The sequence below is a fragment of the Eptesicus fuscus genome, chromosome 17 (assembly GCF_027574615.1).
Source record: "Eptesicus fuscus isolate TK198812 chromosome 17, DD_ASM_mEF_20220401, whole genome shotgun sequence".
Classification (NCBI taxonomy): Eukaryota; Metazoa; Chordata; class Mammalia; order Chiroptera; family Vespertilionidae; genus Eptesicus; species Eptesicus fuscus.
The window spans coordinates 33,520,229-33,539,445 of NC_072489.1; the positions used below are offsets into that span (position 1 = coordinate 33,520,229).

Sequence of the window (19,217 nt, forward strand, 5' to 3'; positions counted from 1 at the left end):
CTTTTGTTTATACATACAACAAACGTAAAAGCACAAACACTCACACACTTATAGAATTGCTTGAACTAAGTGGGGGGAAAATCATATTATACAATACATATAGTATGATCCATTTTTATAAACTAAAACAAGAAAGAATAACTAAAAGAATATATGCCTCCCAAAGTGATTGTACCTCTTTGAGGGATTTGGGGTTCATTTGATTTTCTTCCTTTTTCTTTGATAGTATAGTCTTCTTTTCATACAATGACCACATATTTTTGTAAAGACTTTTTTTTTTAATTTATTTCAAACAAAAATCTCTCATTGATTAGGCAATACTTCAAAGCTGTTTAAAAGAAACATTATAGACAGGGAAAATGTGGAACAGGGCAATGCTGTTATTATTTAACACAGCTCTGCTGACAGAGTAAAAAAAAAAATGTTTCTGACCTCCTTAAATGTTCACCCATTCCTACCAATCTCATAATGATGGTACACTTTACCATGGTGAGCATCCGCAGACAAAAGCAAAACACTACCAATGCTGAGGGTGTTAATTTCAGTTTCTAACTACATTTTTACTTACCTGGAACATGATATATTTTAAGTTGGCCTAATTTCTCTCCGGTCTTAGACTATGAGAACTGCACTAACTTATCTAGCCAATTTTAGTGATCAAAATGCATGAGGGGCAGATAATAAACTTCAAAAGTGAGATCTCCTCTCTTAAAGGTTATTTATATGGGTAGAAATTGGCAGCCAGGCATTAGGAATGTTGAAGTGGTTACTTGAAATTTATTTTCAGTGCTTACACTGGCAGTTTTAAGTAAATATACTAAGTATGTTAAACTTCAATTCATGTGATTATTGAACATAAGCCTGTGCCTAAATTAGAGAGATTACCAATTTTCCTATCTTAGAGTGTTCCTTAATATCTTATATTTCCTTTCACAAATACTCAGTGTTTAAATAATGCTTGATTCGTCAGTAATAATAGTTTCATCCATTACACACGACTTGAAGATATTTTTAAACTCCAAATGAAAATCAGATAAGACATTGTCTTTGCCTGGCCATCATGGCTCAGTGGTTGAGCACCGAACTATAAACCGGGAAGTCACAGTTCAATTTCCAGTCAGGGCACATGCCTGGGTCGTGGGCTCAATCCCCAGGGTGGGACTTGCAGGAAGCAGCTGATCTATAATTCTCATCATTGATGTTTCTATCTCTCTATCCCTCTCCCTTCCTCTCTCTCTCTAAAAATAAAAACTCAATAAAAACATTTTTTAAAAGAGAGCGATTGTCTTCATGATGACAGAGTTGCCCTCCATGCAATAACAATTGTAAACTGTGAACAAATATAAAAATTAACTTTGAAAGCACTAGAAAACAACCAAAAGCAGGCAGAAAGTAGACGATCCACAGCCCTTAAAAGAAGGGAACCACAGTGGATGATAATTTACATTAATGCAGCACAACCAAGTCTGTGGGCACAACCAAGTCTGTGCCATGGCAGATGGAATTCAAGCAGCAAGCTACAGTCTTATTGGTCAGAAAAGGGTTCTGCCACGGTAGCTGCAAAATAAGGCAGAAAATCCCCCAAATGATAAAGGGTGAATTCCCAAATTTGCAAATAAATTCTACACTTGTTGGCTACACCCAGAACTATAAAGACCCAAGGATGTGTGTGTGGGGGGGGGGGGGGGAGGGAGGCGGGGTGACAGCACAGGAACAACAGTTGAAAGTTTTTAGAAAGCTGCTATATTCCAACAGCTGCCCATCTCAGAGGAGTTTGAGCAAGATGTGCCAGGTTTCAGGGGCCTGGTAAAGGCCTCAGACTTTCCTTTGAAACCATGGCTTAAGAAATAAAGACCACTTATCTTGACTAGAGAATATTTCCTAGGAAATAATAGACAAAATGGAAATTGCAAAGCATAAAAACGAGCCTACAAAATATCCAGGTTTATTTGCCATTATTTTAGCTGTTTGCCTGAAGAAAACACAACTCTCCTCCCGGGAAACATAACAGAATCCCAAGTCTTTACAATGTAGCATCCACAATGTCAGCATACAATTAAAAATTCAGGGCTATGTAAGGCAAGTGGAAAATATAACACCATTGTCAAAGACAAAGGAATCCACAGAAACATCTACAAATAACCCCAAAAAATGGAATTAGAAGGCTTTTAAATATAAATGCTAAATATATTAAAGAATCCACAGAGAAAGCTAGATATAATGGGTAAAGAAACAAAATTTCAGTAGAAATATAAAAACTAAAAGAAAAAAACAAATGGAAATTCTAAAACTGAAAACTACAACATAAAACTTTTTTAAAGAACAGATTAGCTTAAAAACAGATTGGACATAATAGTGAAAAAGGATGGGTGGACTTCAAGATATGTCAATATAAAGAATCCAGGCTGAAGTACAGAGAGAAAAACAATGTTTTAAAAAGAGCTTCAATGACCTCTTGGGGAATATCCAGTGATCTAATTTACATGCTGAAAAACAGTACAGAGAATGGGGCAGAAAAACAAATGTAAAGAAACACAGCTTAGAAATTTCCAAAGCTGAACAAAAATAGCAATACATCATAGGAGGAAACTCAGTTAACCACAAGAAAACACCTAACCATGACAACCAAAGATAATAACAAAAATAATCTTAGAAGTGGCTAGAGAAGAAAAGGTATATTACACATGTAAGAACAATAAGAAGAACGATGGCAGACATCTCTTTAAAAACAGATGGCCAGGAGAAAATAAACATTTTTAAAGAGCTGAAAGGATGGGAAAAATGTCTACCCAGAATTCTCTATATAACAAAAATATATTTCAATAATAAAGGAAAATAAAGAATCTTCATACAAATGAAAAGGGAATCTGTTGCCAATAGACCTGCACTGCAATGAATGCTAAAGAAAGCTCTGCAAGCTGAAAAGAAGTAATACCAGATGTAAGTTTTAATCTACAGAAAACAATGAAGAATGTTGGAAATAGTAAATGTGCAGGTAAACATGAAAGACTTCTCTTAATTTCTTTAAGATACAGTTATTAGATCTACTTTATCAAGTATTCTATATGTATATATACATACTTCATATATGCTACATTAAAAGTATAATACTGTATTATATAGTTTATAACATATGGATATAAAATACATGAAGACAACAGTGCAATGGTTGGGGGGAGTGTCAATTGTAACCATATTGTAGGTTTCATATTTTTATATGACGTAATAAAGTATTAATTCAAAAAAGACTTTCTATTAAGGATGAATATTGAATTCTGCAGAGAAACTACAAAAACAATAATGCAAAGTGATTAAAGTGGTATAACTGAAAACTTGAGACAGAAATTAAAGTGTGATACTGAAACACATTCAATTAAAGGAAGAAAAGGAGATAAAAGATTCAAAAGTATTTCAAGGATGAGACATTTAGGAAACAATAAAATGGTAAATCTAAAACCAACCATATCAATAATTATAGTAAACTAGAGGCCCGGTGCATGAAATTCGTGCACGGGGGGAGGGTGTGTCCCTCAGCCCAGCCTGCACCCTCTCCAATCTGGGACCCCTCGAGGGATGTCCAACTGCCCGTTTAGGCCTGATCCCACTGGTAGGATCGGGCCTAAACGAACAATCCGACATCCCTCTCACAACCCAGGACTGCTGGCTCCCAACCGCTCGCCTCCCAGCCTGCCTGATCAGCTCCTAACTGCTTCTGTCTGACAGCCTGATCACCCCCTAACCACTCCCCTGCCAGCCTGATCAACGCCTTACTGTTCCCCTGCTGCCCAATTGCCCCTAACTGCCCTCCCCTGCTGGCCTGGTCACCCTTAACTGTCCTCCCCTGCAGGCCTTGTCTCCCCCAACTGCCCTCCCCTGCTGGCCTGGTCACCCTTAACTGCCCTCCCTTGCCAGGCTGGTCACCCCTAACTGCCCTCCCCTGCAGGCCTGGTTGCCCCTAACTGTCCTCCCCTGCAGGCCTGATCACTCCCAACTGCCCTCCCCTGCTGGCCTGGTCACCCCTAACTTCCCTCCCTTGCCAGCCTGGTTGCCCCTAACTGCCCTCCCCTGCTGGCCTGGTCGCCCCCAACTGCCCTCCCCTGCAGGCCTGGTCCCCCCCAACTGCCCTTCCCTGCAGGTCTGGTCATTCCCAACTGCCCTCCTCTGCCGGCCCAGTCCCCTGCAACTGCCCTCCCCTGCAGGCCTGGTCACCCCCAACTGCCCTCCCTTTTAGGCCTGGTTCCTCCCAACTACCCTCCCCTGCTGGCCTGACCACCCACAACTGCCCTCCCCTGCTGGCCATCTTGTGGCAGCCATCTTGTGTCCACATGGGGGTGTCCATCTTTGACCACATGGGGGCGGCCATCTTGTGTGTTGGAGTGATGGTCAATTTGCATATTACTCTTTTATTAGATAGGATAGACTAAACATTGCAATTAAAAGGCAGAGACTCAGATTACATAAAAAAGTAATAACCAACCACATACTACCTACAACAGATACATTTTAAATGCCAAGACACAGATAGATAAACAGATGGAACAGAATACACCAACATAAACTCAATACAAAAACCAGACAAACATAGAAGCATCAAACAGACTGCCCAACCTAAGAGGGAGGGCAGGGGGTGCAGGGGTAAGAGATAAACCAAAGGACTTATATGCATGCATATGAGCATAACCAATGGACACAGACAATAGGGGAGTGAGGGCATGTGCTGGGGGGTGGGGGCGGCTGGGGAGAGGTCAATGGGGGAAAAGAAGACTTATGTAATACTTTAAACAACAAAGAATTAAAAAAAAACACACACACACAAGGACAATAGAAGAACACTATAGACCTATATCACTTAGAACACACCTATGCAAAAATCCTCAACAAAATGTAGTACTGGTATAAGAACACATGAATAGAACAATGAAGCAGAATAGAGACCAGAAATAGACATATGCATATATGGTCAACTGATGATTTTTTACCAAGGTGCCAAAATAATTCATTGGGAATAAGGGTAGTCTTTTCAACAAATTGGGCAGAAACAAATAGATATCCATATGGAAAGAAGAATAAATCCTGATCTCACAAAGAACTAACCATAAAGCTAAAACTATAGGAGAATGTCTTTGTGACCATGAAGTAGGCAAAGCATATGAATAAGAGGAAAAAAAACTCATAAATCAGACTTCAGAAAATTAAAACTACTGCCTTTTAAAGATACAGTTAAGAAAATAAAAAGGTAACCACCAACTGCAAAATATTCATAATACATATATCTGACAAAGGGCTTCTTTCTAGAATACATAAAGAACTACATACTATAATTCAAGAATTAAAAAGCATAAAAAGTCAAGAATAAAGAAGTCACACAGCCCAATTTTTAAAATAGCAGAAGACTTAGCTAGATACCTTATAAGAAAAGCCAATAAGTACATATATAAAAAAAATGTTCATTATTATCATCAAGGAAATCACAGGCAGCCACAAGATACCACATTACACCCACTAGAATGCTGATATTGAAAAGACTGACAATAGCAATTGTTATAAAATGGTTGGAGCATATTGAAGCATGTCATACATTGCTAATGGGCATGTTTAATTATATAACCCCGTTAGTGATACACTTCTAAGTGTATATCTACACTAATAAAAGAGAAACATGAAAATTGACCATCACTCCACTACACCCACAGCCAATCAGGAGCGAGTATGCAAATTAGCCCCCCCAAAAAAAGATGGCAGCGGCCACGGAGCTGGAGCAAGCAGGAGGCTTGGGTTGCCCCCGGCAATGGAGGAAGCCAAGCTTCCCGCCTGCCCTGGCTGGCCCTGGCCTCCGCTCAAGGATACAAAGTTTCAATTATAGAAGATAAATAAATCCCAGATACCTGCTTCCAGCTGGCCCTGGCCTCCGCTCAAGGAGGCGCTGAAAAAAAAGAAAGAAAAGAAAAAAAGGAGGGGCTGGGAGCCTGGATCGCTGGGGGGGCGTGGCCAGCCTGAAAACAGCCCTCAGCTCCTCACGCAGGCTGGCCACACTCTCATGAGGTGAGGGTCCCCGCTGGGGGGCTTGGCCAGCCTGCAAACAGCCAACAGCCCCTCACCCAGGCTGGCCAGGCACCTCAGTGGGGACCCCCACCCTGAAGGGGGTGTGGCCATCCTGAAAACAGCCCTCAGCCTCTCACCCCGTCAGTGGGGGTCAGTTGAAAGTGAGGGGCTGTTGGCTGTTTGCAGGCTGGCCACGCCCCCCCAGCGATCCAGGCTCCCAGCCCCTCCTTTTTTTCTTTTCTTTCTTTTTTTTTCAGCGCCTCCTTGAGCGGAGGCCAGGGCCAGCTGGAAGCAGGTATCTGGGATTTATTTATCTTCTATAATTGAAATTTTGTAGCCTTGAGTGGAGGCCAGGGCCGGCCAGGGCAGGCAGGAAACTTGGCTTCCTCCATTGCCGGGGACAACCCAAGCCTCCTGCTTGCTCCAGCTCCGTGGCCGCTGCCGTCTTTGTTGGGCTAATTTGCATACTCGCTCCTGATTGGCTGTGGGTGTAGTGGAGTGATGGTCAATTTTCATGTTTCTCTTTTATTAGTGTAGACTAGGGGCCCTGTGCACGAAATTCGTGCACTGGGGTTGGGGGGTCCCTCAGCCCAACCTGCCCCCTCTCACATACCGGGTGCCCTCAGGGGATGTCCTACTGATGGCTTAGGCCCGCTCCCCACTCTCCTTTGTGGGATGCAACCGGGCTGATCAGGGGAAGGCACCAGCCCCATTACCCCACTGCTGCAGCCACTACCAGTCACCACAGCCACGAAGGTGTTTTCATCAACACAGACTCCAGTCCCTTCACCAAGAAAAAATGACAACTTTCTTTAGGCATTTTCAAGATGTGTCTTTCATAGGATATGCTTTTTTTTTTTTTTAATCCTCATCTGAGGGTATGTTCCCATTGATTTTTAGAGTGTGGAAGAGAGAGGGAGAGAAACATCAATGTGAGAGGGACACTTTGATTGGTTGCCTCCTGTATGAGCCCTGACCATGGGCGCCAGGCTGGGGGGCATGCAGGGACCCCTGGGCTGCACGCAGCGGTGGCCGCCAAGGGTCTCCACACACCCCAGAGGCCAGCAGCCAGCCCCCCATCATGTGCGCCAGGCTGGGGGCATGGACCCAAACTGCCTCTTGGTGCTGGAGCATTCCCAAGCGGCTGGGGGCACTATGGTGACAGGGGATGTTTCCACCCCGCCCCGCCCCCAGCCCCTTGGCTCCTGCACCTATAGGCTCAAAGTGGCCAGGGGGTGTTCTGGGAACCCTGCCACTCAGGACCTAAGCAAGGGGCCTACAGGCTCGGACTGGCCTGGGTCCTGAGGATGTTTGCCGGACCCAGCCCCTTGGCGCCTGCACCCTTAGGCTCCAAGTGGCCAGGGGGCATTCTGGGACCCTGCCCCTCAGGACCTAAGTGCGGGCCTACAGGCTCTGATCGGCCTGGGTCCCGAGGATGTTTATGGGACCCAGGCTGCTCAGGACCTAAGCGCAGGCCTACAGGATCTGAGAGGCTTGGGTCTGAAGGATGTTTCCCAGACTCCAGACTGCTGCAAGTGTTTGGGGGCGGGAACATAGCGACACGGGAATGTTCCCGCCCCACCAAGGCTCCCAGTGGCCAGGGGGCTTCTGGGGCCCCTGCCACTCAGGACCTAAGCGCGGGCCTACAGGCTCTGAGCGGCTTTAGGTCCCAGACCCCAGACTGCTGCAAGTGTTTGGGGGCGGGAATGTTCCCACCCATCAAGGCTCCCAGTGGCCAGGAGGCGTTCTGGGGCCCCCGCCGCTCAGGACCTAAGCGAGCTGCCTGAGTCCGGAGGATGTTTATGGGACCCAAGCTGCTCAGGACCTAAGCGCAGGCCTACAGGCTCTGAGTGTAGATATACACTTAGAAGTGTATCACTAACGGGGTTATATAATTAAACATGCCCATTAGCAATGTATGACATGCTTCAATGACCCCCACTGATGGGGTGAGAGGCTGAGGGCTGTTTTCAGGCTGGCCACACCCCCTTCGGGGTGGGGGTCACCACTGGGGTGCCTGGCCAGCCTGGGTGAGGGGCTGTTGTATGACAGCAGAGGGGGCAGTTTGGAGTGAGCAGGCCAGCAAGGGGGCAATTAGGGGCGAGCAGGCCAGTGGGGAGGGAAGATAGGGGCAAGTAGGCCAGCAGGGGGGACAGTTGGGGGTGAGCTGGCCTGCAGGGGAGGCAGTTGAGGGCGAGCACACTGGCACGGGGGGCAGTTGGGGGTGATCAGGCTGGCGGGGGTGGGGGACATTTGGGGGTGAGCAGGCCGGCAGGCAGAGTGGTTAGGGGCAATCAGGCAGGAAGGCAAGGTGAGCGGTTAGGAGCCAGCAGTCTCGGATTGCGAGAGGGATGTCCGACTGCCGGTTTAGGCCCGATCCCTGTAAACCAGCACTAGGACATCCTTTGAGGGGTCCCAGATTGGAGAGGGTGCAGGCCGGGCTGAGGGACACTCACCCTCCCTCCCGTGCACGAATTTTGTGCACTGGGCCTCTAGTCCTATATAATAAAAGCCTAATATGCAAATTGTCCTCTTGACCAGGAGTTCAACCGGGAGTTCAACCAGGGGGCGGGGCTGGCTGGCCAACTGCCCATGGCCCTTCCCCCCAGCCAGCCCCACCGGGGGAAGAGAGGACCCGGCCGGCAGCCAGCAACCACTAGGGACCCTACCTGTGCACAAATTTTGTGCACTGGGCCTCTAGTCTAAAATAAATGAAAACATATTCCACAAAGAGTCTTGTACAATATTGCTCACAGAAGTTATATTCATAATTGACAAAAATTATAATCCACCCAAATGTCCATCAATAGGTAAAGAGATGAATTCATACAATGGAATACTACTCAGCAACATAAATAATCTACTGATACATGTTAACCAAAAGTATGAATCTAAAAACACCATTAAGTGAAGCGAAAGAAGTCAGACATAATACAATGGGGAAAGGACTCAAAAATAAACTACCAAACATAAATCCAAATTACTCACTCTAAAATATATGTTAAGCCCTGACCGGTTTGGCTCAGTGGATAGAGCATCGGCCTGCAGACTCAAGGGTTCCAGGTTCAATTCCGGTCAAGGGCATGTACCTTGGTTGCGGGCACATCCCCAGTAGGGAGTGTGCAGGAGGCGGCTGATCAATGTTTCTCTCTCATTGATGTTTCTAGCTCTCTATCCCTCTCCCTTCCTCTCTGTAAAAAATCAATAAAACATATATATATTTTTTTAAAACTGACAATAGCCAACACAATAGCTATCCAGTGTGAATGAATTAAAATTATAAAATAATAATAATAATAATAATAACAATAATATATGTTAAATTCCTATTGTATTCCAGGTATAATGATAGGCACTAGGAAAATGGAAATGGAAATTTACTTTGTACTGTTGAAGAGTTCTAGTCTGGTGGATGAGATATCCATAAACAATTACCTTAATGCTAAATACGTGTTCCTGAATAAAGACTGATAAAGACCTCACTTGGGGAAAATGTTACTTCTTATTTATCCCTCTAAAACCATAACATTTAATATTGATGAATAATATGTATGAAGTAAATATAATAAATTCAATTATTCCTTTTGGAGGACACAATAAATTTAAGAAATAAAAACTTAGTAACAAACTGCATATAATCATGTTTCTTAGCTCAAGGAAAAACAGCACTTATTCCTTTTTAAAGAAAATTATCCCACCCATGGCAAAAGGGATTAGGCAAGATGTCTTGAACTGCCCTGGCCAGTTTGGCTCAGTGGATAGGGCGTTGGCCTGCGGACTGAAGGGTCCCTGGGTTCGATTCCAGTCAAGGGCATGTACCTTGGTTGTGGGCACATCCCCAGTGGGAGGTGTGCAGGAGGCGGCTGATCGATGTTTCTCTCTCATCGATGTTTCTAACTCTCTATCCCTCTCCCTTCCTCTCTGTAAAAAAAAAAAAAAATCAATAAAATATATATTAAAAAAAAATAAAAGATGTCTTGAACTACTTGCCCACATCCTCCACTCCAACCTTCTGGTCTGAAGGCTACTCAAGCTATACCTCAAAATGAAGAGATGGGCTGAGTCAATTCTCATTCTCAAGAATTTAATCATGATTATTCTCTCCTGAGCCTACTTTTTTTTCCCCAAAAAATATATTTTATTGATTTTGTACAGAGAGGAAGGGAGAGAAAAACCTCAATCAGCTGCCTCCTGCACACCCCCTACTGGAGACGTGCCCGCAACCAAGATACATGCCCTTGACCAGAATCGAACCTGGGACCCTTCAGTCCGCAGGCTGACGCTCTATCCACTGAGCCAAACCAGCCAAGGCCTGAGCCTACTTTTTAAAATAATTTATTTTGAGAGAGAGAGACATTGATATGTTTTTCCACTTATTTCTTATGCATTCATTGGTTGATTCTTGTATGTGCTCTGACTGGGGCTTGAACCCACAACCTTGGTGTATCATCAGAATGATGCTCTAATCAACTGAACTACCCAGCCAGGGCTCCTGAGACTACTTGTATCCCTTACTCCACTGAAACTATCCATTTCAAAATCAACTATGACCTTCAACATTTGCTAAAGCCAGTGGTCAGTTCTCAAGTCTCACTTAGTGATCTATCAGTGGCATGTGACACGCTGACCTCTTATTTCTACTGCACCCCTTTCTTTATGTGGCCCCCAGAACACTGCACTCTGGACTGTCCTCCTTCCTTAGTCCCTCTCACTCTCCTGTGTGGGCTCCTCTTTCCTCATCTCTGCCAGTGCCCAAAGACTCCATTCAATTCTCAGGTCTCTTTCCTCTCATATAGTTCGCTCTGTAGGTCAGCAGTTCTCAACTGTTTTGGTCTCAGAACCCCTTTACACTTTTAAAAACTACTAAGGAACTCAATATATTCTTGTTTATGAAGATTTTATCTATAGATAATTATTATATTAGAACACTGAGGTAAGTTTTAAATATTAATTCATCTGAAAGCAACAGCAAACTCATTACATATAAACATAAATAACATTTGAATAAAAACTATACTTTTCAAAACAAAAATACATGTACTTACTAGTATGTCTACATTCCCTTTGCTGTCCTACCTCATGACAGCCTCAGGAAAACACCAATGCGCTGCACTTTTTGGTATCATTATAAAAAGTTTTAACTCTGCAGACTCCAAGAACCCCCATAGGTACCTACTACACTCAGAGAACTACTTTAGGTGACCTCATCTGATCCCTTGATTTTAAATACCATCTCTTCTAGGACAACTCTCAATTAAAAAAATACTGCTGGGCTGAACTCTCTCGAACTCCAGGTTCAAATAGCCAAATGTCCTACTTAGATATCTCTCAGGCTCTATTTTAACTAATAAAGACGTGACTCCCATCCTCCACACAGCGTTTTCTTCCTGCGCTTTCCTCCATCCCAGTACATAATAACTAGTTTGCCAGCAGCTCAGGTCAGAATCTCTGAAGAAATCCTGAATGTCTCTCTTTCTCTCAAATCTAATCCATACCAGGTTCTATCAGCTTTTCTTTAGAAATATATCCAGAATCCCACCACTTCTTATCCCTCCACTACTCCTTTCCCCTAGTCCAAGCTTGCATACCTTGGCCTAGACTTTGGCAATAGCCTCCTAACTGGTCTCTATGCATCCTTTTGTATCACCCTATAGTATACTCTTCACAGAGCAATCAGAGGGCTTTAAAGCATAAGTCAGATCACATCATTTCTCTGCTTAAGACCTCAGGTACCTTCTCATCTCATTCGGAGCAAAATCTGGAGCTTCCCTCACGTCCTACAGAGATGCTATGTGATCTGGCCCCAACTTCCTCTCTGAATCTGTATCTTTCAACTGCCCACTCATTCACTCCACTCTAGCCATACTGGCCCCTTTGCTGTCATCCATACAATGTCACCTCAGGGCTTTTGCAACTGCAGTTTCTCCTGCCTGAAACACACTTCCTCACACAGCCTCAAACTGAGGCTTGCTCCCTCAGTCAACACTCAAACACCACATCAAAGGTGCCATTCTCACCATCAGTGGGTACCCTGTCCCTGCTTTATTTTTCTTCCTAGAACTCGTTACCTGACATGTCTGTCTGATCTTTGTCTGTTCTCCCCCAGCCCATATTGAGGAGAGGGACTTGTTCAGCACTGGATCCCAGGACATAGAACAATGCCTACTATGTAGGAGGTGCTCCGTGCATATCGTTTGAGTGGCTGAACAGAGGTGCCAGTCCGGGTAGCATAGGGAGTCGGAGGTGAAAGTGATGAAGTAGAGAAGCAGGATAGCCGTATGCAAAGCAGCAGAAACTCTAGATATGGTCGCACCACCAAAATAAAGGCTATGAACAAAAGGAGATGAGAAATGCTGTTGGATAGCACCACTACAGAGGCCAGAGAACTAAATGATTACCAAACACGTATTTATTTCAAACAGTAGCACTTAAAATTCACTCTAAACATGCAAACATTTGGGGAAAGACAGGGTTTCCCTTGAATGTCACCTGAATCAATTCAGTACACTCTTACACTCTTTCTATACTTAAATATGTTAATCTCTGCTTATACAAAAAAAGAATGGATGGCCTATACCAGTGATGGCGAACCTATGAGACGCGTGTCAGCACTGACATGCGTAGCCATTTCTGATGACACGCGGCCACTAAGGCGGCCGCATGCCGAGGATGAAACATTTGCGAAATAATGTTTTTTCCTCAAAGTGACACACTACCCGAGTTATGCTCAGTTTTTTGGCGAAGTTTGACATACCAAGCTCAAAAGGTTGCCCATCACTGGCCTATACAGAGGAAAATGACTAGTCTTCTTTTCAAACTGTCAGCCTACACACTAACTTTTCAGTCATGCGCACAAACTGGTTCCAAGAGGGAGAAAGCACTTCGGTAGTTCCATTAAACTAGCTTCTTACTGGCACCGATCTTCAGTGAGTCTGCAAATCACTTTGGTCAAACATATTGGGAGAAAAAGATTCTACAGATGAGCTATTACTTACATAATCTTTGTTTCCCATTATGGTTTCTTTCCCAAATTAATACAGGTAGAAATAAATATATATAGTCAAAGCAAAAACACCCAATACATCTTTAAAATTGATATAAAATAATTATCAAAAAACTGCCCAATATTAAAAACCCCTGAATAAAAAAGAGAAAAAGACTTATCAAAATTAAGGAAGCTTTCCTCATTTTACTAAAGGACTTCTTTTTTTAATATATTTTTTCTTGTTGATAGTATTACAGATATCTTCCATCCCCCGCTCTGCCCTCCTCCTCCCAGCCCCTACCACTCCCGCAGGTCTTCACTATAAAGGATTTCTTAAGGATCTTTTAAAATTAGTGAACTTTGTCAACCTAAATTTATTCAATTTATTAAAAATATCATAGATATTAGTTTCAGAAATGCACTCACTGCATGAAAAATACAACTGTGATGATAAAAAGAAAATACTAGGAAAAGTCTGTTCTCAAATTCTGAGCCCAAAATAATAAAGAGTGAATGCTTTGAAATAAATAATTTAAAAACCTGAAAATTATTTATAACATGGGTTACAAACTATTTTCCTTAGAAACTATTTCCACCAATGCCAAGTCAAAGTAAACAGCACAATATTTTAAAAACAAACAGCCATTTTCAAGGCTAACTGTGCAGCTATGTTATGCTAACATAGTTTACAAAATTAAAACTTCCAAACACAGTGACTCAAAGAAATCATAATAAATAAACCCCAAGCCCTTCAAATATTAATTTTAAAATTTCTAATCATAATGTGGTCTTATGTAAGTGTGCAGCTGACAAATTGTGCTACTAATCCAGCCAGCATACTTACCATATTATGTTTCTGGTTCCTTCCATACACTACATACACTACAAATTTTCAAAACCTCCATCTACCAATCTATACTGACATTTATTCCACTTGCTTAGCATCATCATATATGCTAAAAAACTGTCCATTAGTTTAAGTCATGCCAGATATATTGCTGTTGCCAGGAAACTGTGTCCTCATGTAGCAATGCAGACTGAGGGCTGGGCCAGGAAGGGTTCTGTGGGAAAATCAGTAGCCCAGATAGGACAGCAGGTCCTCCTCTGCAAAACTAATCTAACATGGGTTCTCAGGAAGCAACAACAAAAAGTTGACAACAGTCTGTGATTCACTTAGGTTACTGAGTGGCACAGGTACATGCTACCTATTTCTTCTTGAGTCTGATTTCTTTTTGCATCACTGGCATCCTCTACTTATTGCAACTCTTTTCACTATATCCCACTAATTCAGAATCAAATGAAATAACACTGAATTAAAGGACCAAAGTACATCAGAATCTCTCAGGACATCATCATATAGACCCATAGCAGATAGCACATAATAAAAAATATAACAGCCTCCTCATAATGAAGGAATCAAATCTTACCTAGAAGGGTAAAATTATATGACTTAATAAAATATTAGGCAAGTAATTAATTAACCAAGTCAATGAAGGAAAATCAAATCATTTTAGTTTTTGTGTGTGAATTTTTGTGTTTATTTTGAAATCATTTCAGACTTTAAAATGTTGTCAAAATAGAAATGTGTGTATACATACATGTATATATATACACATAGAAACATATGTATACATATATACACATAGAAATGTGTGCATACACACACACACACACACACACACACACACACACACACATTAAATACCCACACACAGAGCCAGAAACAGTAACATAATTCTGAAAGTCAGGAATATACAAAGATATACTCAGAGGAGTGACACCGTCTCCATCCCCCCACCTCATTCCCTCCCTATCCATTCCATTCTGTTCCAATCACCCATCCTATGGTTTTTTCTTGCACAAATGAGCAGATACAGATATATTTTGTTTTATGTTCTTTCTCACATAAAAGATAGCAAAGCATATATATTCTTCTGTACTTTATATTTTTCACTTTAAATATACGCCTAGAAATCATCCCATACTTTCATTCATAGAGATCATCCCTACTAACCCTCTATTGTGAGATTGTACCAGAGTTCATTCTATCACTTCCCTACATCTAGGTATTTAAATTGTTTCCTGTATAAACCAATCTCATTTTAATAAGTAATGTTTCAAAGACATCAAGGTTTCCGCCAATTCAGGAAGCATATTACAAGTAATTATTCTCCACCTCATTCCTGACCTCATCCAACTGTTTACAGCAAACATTCAACTTAAAAGGGGAGTCTGAGCTTGTACCTCAGTTTTAAATATTTTTTTTACTAGTATGTCGGCTCTAAATGTCTTCCCACCTCATCTATTAGAAGCCCCTATTAAAACAGATCAAAAAAAACAAACAAAAAAACAGGTCTTCCGCTTCTGCAGAATGACATGATACATACCTTAACCTGCTCTCCACATACAAATATCTACAGAAGAGAACATATAACATTTTTCTAAATACACCTGTGAGGTGACAATAAAGTAAGAGAAAACGAGGGAGACTGGGAAGTCGGAAAGCACCTAGATGAGCCCTGGCCACCCTGAACTTCCAGTTTCTCTATCTTCAATCTCATTTTTCCCTGGAGTGGATTTAAATTTTCTTTTTATGTGCTATATGCTAGCAATTAATTATTATTTTTAAATTCAATTTTCACAAACTACTTTAAAAAACGTTATCTCAGTTTCCACCACTGAATGCTGACACCTTGAGAAACATCTTAATTCCTTAGTTCCTACAGAACACAATTTTGACAGAGGAATCTCATGTTTTCTCAGAATTATTTTAAGATAGCTGGTAAATATAATAATATAGGTAGTACAAGAAGTAAATAGTCAACAAGAGACAGGTTGTACATTTTAGGTCAAATTCAAAATAGTGTTTCCTACTGTGAGACACTCTGTCACCCTATTTCGTTGTCTTCATAGCATTTATTCAAGTCTGAAATGTTCTTGTTTATATACACCTCTTTCTCACTTGTCTCCCTGAACCACCCTGCCCCACTCCCATTGGACTGTAAGTTCCTTGAGAGAAGGGAATCTTGCTTGCGTTGTTCACTATTGTAGCCTAGTATCTAGAACAGTGACTGGCACAAAGTAGAGATGCTCAATAGCTCTTCGATGGATGGATGGATCTGGATAATGGTGCAAATGATGTCACAGACACAATCAAATTGTATTAGGAATATAAAAGTCCACTCCTCCTATCTCCTATGCTGGCCTCATTATCAACTGAGAACGTATCAATACAGGCATCAGAGCCCATGTTTTAAAAAAGGGCATATTTTAATAATGTCTCATACCAATAATATACTCTCATTATAATTATGAAACAGTTTCATAAAAAAAAAAGCCAGTGCATCAAAAGCCAGACATCCACTGAAGGTCACAGCATATGAAATAATGGGTGACCATGACCTTGATGATATAAGTTATTGAGGAGATAAAAATTAAAGGCTAGCCCTGGCCAGGTGGCTCAGTTCACTGAACATCATCCATACACTAAAAGGTTGGACACCAAAAGGTTGCAGGTTTGATCCACGGTAAGGGTGCATACAGGAGGCAACCGATCTATGTTTCTCTCTCACTCTCATTCTTCCTCTCTCTCTAAAAAATCAATAGAAACATATCCTCAGTTGAGGATTTAAAAAAATAATTAAAGGCTATAAAGCAAGAAAATGAAGTAACCATGTAATTGATGTGAGAGGGAGTGGGGTGAAGGGGTCAAGGAGACAAACAGGTCAAAGCTTATGACTAATAGGAAATCAGTCAAGCCAATACAGCAAGCACCCAACCAGATGTGCCTTGACATCCTCCAAGGTAAGAGTAAAGCCGATAAATAACAGCTGATTTCAGAATAACAGCTGACACGCATTCACTGAGCTTTGATACGGACTGCCCCATTCCCAGAAAAGAAGGCAGTGAGGTCCTGGCCAGAAACCTGTTATCACTTTCATCCGCTCAGAGTCCAATGTTGCCTCTATCGCCTTTATTGTCTTTCAGGCATAGGAAGGACTCGAAACGGGCTGAGTCAGAGCTGCTCAAGGAAGCGTTGAGTCACATCTCACTACACAGTCAAGTTGAGAGAACAATAGCCACTAGTGTATTTGAGTCCACAGGGTGGGTAATGCCCAGAGAACGGCTGGACTTGACTTAGTACAGCAGAGTGGGTCACACTACATTCAATCCAAGCTCTAAGTTATTACATACCTCCAACAGCTACTGTTCTGCATTTATCGGTAGTTTCCTTTAAAATTATTCTCATGTACGCTTCCTGAGGCAGGGTCTTGTCTTCTATTTCATAAGCTTCCCAACCAGACACTTTTGTGCCTCCCAAAGAACTCAATGGTGTACCTAGAAGAAAAGAGCAATTTAAGCTTAACCACTTCAAAAACGGAATCATAAAATTCTAAAGCTGAACGAAACCTTACAAATCCAGTAGACCTCACTATACATAGAAGTATTAGATCGGAAACAAAAAATTCACAACTGACCTCCCCACCTCCCACTCCCATGTGTCTGCCTTCCTTCCTCTCTTCCTTCCTTCCACCCTCCCTCCCTTCCTTCCTTCAGCTTTTTTGTTGTTCTAAAATAGACGTAACATAAATCTTACCCCACCTTTTCTTAATTAAAAACTAAAGTCCATAACCCTCTATCACATAGAGGTGCTTGTTTTATATATTTACCTACTAACATTAATTGTCAACAAGTAACTGATTTTCACAAATTAAGTATAGCATCTTCAATAGGAAAACAAAGGGTAACTACTAAGATACCTTGTTTACAAGTTGACTGATAAAAAAGATGGTCATTTCTCTAAGACCCAAACATTATCCTCATAAATGATACCTTTTATAGTTACATGTTGCATAACCAGGAAGCGAGAGATAATATTTTGCATGTGACAAAGAACAAAGAGGAAAATTGTTCGTTTAGTCCCTCATTTATACTTATTTGTACTTACATGTGAAAGAATGTGGAATCCAATGGTAGCTAGCAAGGTAGTATTTTATTTTAATCATGTTTAATTTAATCAGTAACATTCTATTTTTTCTTCTAGAATAACCTATTAGAGGTGAGTTCTCGATCCTGTTCAGGATCATATAAACTATGCATCACTGAGTACCTGACGAAAGCTAAGCCTATTCTACTACCACTCCAATTCAAGAGGATCTTGAACTCTTTGAAGCCTATCCCTAGACCCCAGGATAAAAATCGTAGGGAATTCTATGTACCAAACTGAATAGCTGATAGCTTGAGCCAACTAACAGTCCTAAGAGAAAATGATTCTTGGAACAACAACAAAACAAACAAACAAAAAATCATTCTTGATAGTCCCTAAGGACCTAGTCCAACCAGGCAACCCCTCGTTTAATAATTCTTTATCCTACCGGTCAGAAATAGTGTCACACTGTAAATTAGGGGTGGGGAACGTCCAGCCAGCTGGCCGCATAAGACCCATGAAATCATTTGGTCTGGCCCTCCAAGGCATTAGGGGTGAATTAATTAAACATTTAACCAACTATAACAGGCTAATTTTTAAGTTGATAATTTTGTATGGCCTGTGAATGATGTCATAAATACCCAAATGACTCTTGACAGAAAAATGTTCCCACCCCTGCTGTAAATAATCAATACAATCACAAAGAAAGCCACTGTCACAAGTAACTAAAAAGAACATAGGACTCTCTTGACATTTTATTAGTTTACAAGTATTCAATTAAAGCTTAAGAGTAAAATATAGATTTAGATAAAAGAACATCATCTGATAATACCGACATATAGTATATACACCTAATGATAAATCAAGGGGTTCCCTCCAAAAAAGTATCTCAGGAAATAGAGTGTCACTAATTTATTATTCAAAATTTCAGTTTATTTTGAATAATGAAATGACGTTTGGGAAAGTAACATACTAGTACAGATGGTCAAGAAGTACATGAAAGGATGCTAAACAACATAATCAACAGGGAAATGAATATCAAAACCAAATAATGTGTCACCTCACACCTATGAGGATGGCCACTATAAAAACAAAACAAAAAAACACAGAGAAAATAACAAGTGTTGGCGAGGATGTGAAGAAAAGGAAACCCTTGTGTACAATTGGTGAAAATGTAGCCACTATGGAAAACAATATGGAGGTTCCTCAAAAAGAAACAAAGAACTACCCTAAGATGTAGCAATTCCACTTCTGGATATATAC

At 41.5% G+C, this 19,217-nt stretch overlaps 1 protein-coding gene across 3 annotated transcripts in view; it reads right to left on the minus strand.

Annotated features, from left to right (window-relative positions):
• Nucleotides 1-19,217, minus strand: part of SGMS1 (sphingomyelin synthase 1) — a 251,170-nt gene that overhangs the window by 96,422 nt on the left and 135,531 nt on the right. For all 3 annotated transcript variants that reach the window (XM_054729295.1, XM_054729296.1, XM_054729297.1), the window contains one exon: nucleotides 17,222-17,365. The gene's annotated coding sequence lies outside the window, so the exon portion shown is untranslated. The remainder of the gene's footprint in view (nucleotides 1-17,221; nucleotides 17,366-19,217) is intronic.